Raw genomic sequence first — 1,510 nt, 5'->3', positions numbered from 1 at the left:
AAAACCTGGTTTGAAGAATTATATAGATCAGATAGCCCTGTGGGCATGGCTGTAGGGGACTGTCTTGGTTGTTGATTGATGTAGGAGGGTCAGCCCTCCATGGGTAGTGGCCATTCCCTAGGCAGGTGTTTCTGGGCATTATAAGAAATCTAGCTGGGCTGGAGAGATGGCTCAGTGGTTAAGAGCACCGACTGCTCTTCCAAAGGTCCAGAGTTCAAATCCCAGCAACCACATGGTGGCTCAAAACCATCTGTAATGAGATCTGATGCCCTCTTCTGGTGCATCTGAAGACAGCTACAGTGTACTTAGATATAATAATAATAAATAAATCTTTAAAAAAAAGAAATCTAGCAAAGCATAAAGCAATGAGCAATCCATCAAAAAGTGTTCCTCCCTGGTTTTTGCTTCAAGTTCCTGATTTGACTTCCCCCAGTGACTTTGAAGTGTGAGCTGAAACCGACCCCTTTCTTCCCTAAGTTAGTTTGTTCAGAGGGTTATATCTCAGCAACAGAAAGAAACAGAGCACAGTGATGCACGCACAGTATGCACATACATACAGTGATGCACATACAATGATGACCATACCGTGATGCATATACATAAAGGGATGCCCATACAGTGATGCACATATATACAGTGATGCCCATACATACAGTGATGCACACACAGTGATGAACATACTTTTCATAACAGCTCTTCAGATGGGCATATTGCGATAGTTTATTGTGGTTTTAACTTACACTTTCTAATTGCCATATATTAAACATTCTAATTAATGCATATTAATTAGCCATATATGAACAAATGTATTTCCTTAGTGGGCTGTTTATTTGTACACTGCTGAGTTTTAGGAGTGTTTTTATATATTCTGGATATTATTCCTCTTCAATATGCTATCTGCAAGCACTCTATCCCAGTCTGTAGTTGGCTTTCCCATTTTCTTGACAAGTTGTTTTACAGAGAAAAGTTTTTCTTTTTTCTTTTAAAAAAATTTATACTTTATTTATATGAATACATTGTAGCAATAGACACACCAGAAAAGGGTATCAGATCCCTTTTCTGATCTGGTTATGAAACATCATGTGGTTTCTGGGAATTGAACTCAGGACCTCTGGAAGAGCAGTCAGTGCTCTTAACCACAGAGCCATCTCTCCAGCCCAAGTTTATATGTTTTGAAGAAATAGAATTTTTATTTATTTTTCTTTGTAGATCCTTTTTTGGTGTTGAGTCTATGAATTCCTTGTTTAGTCCTAGACCTCAAAAGTTTTCTCTTATGTATTATTCTGACACTGTTATGATTTGTGTTCGCCTGAGGCCTATTTTTAGTTAATTGTTTTCAAGAATGAGAGTCACTTCCATCCTGGGTAGAAGTTTGTTCAACATGGCATATACCATTTTCCCCCCACTGAATTACTGTCTTAGTGTTTTTATTTCTGAAAACAAACAAACAAGCAAACAAACAAAACAAAACCTACCATGACCAAATACCAAGACAGGAAGGACAGGGTTT

The sequence above is a fragment of the Mus caroli genome, chromosome 15 (assembly GCF_900094665.2).
Source record: "Mus caroli chromosome 15, CAROLI_EIJ_v1.1, whole genome shotgun sequence".
NCBI classification, from domain to species: domain Eukaryota; kingdom Metazoa; phylum Chordata; class Mammalia; order Rodentia; family Muridae; genus Mus; species Mus caroli.
Note: the sequence above shows the minus strand (reverse complement) of the source record.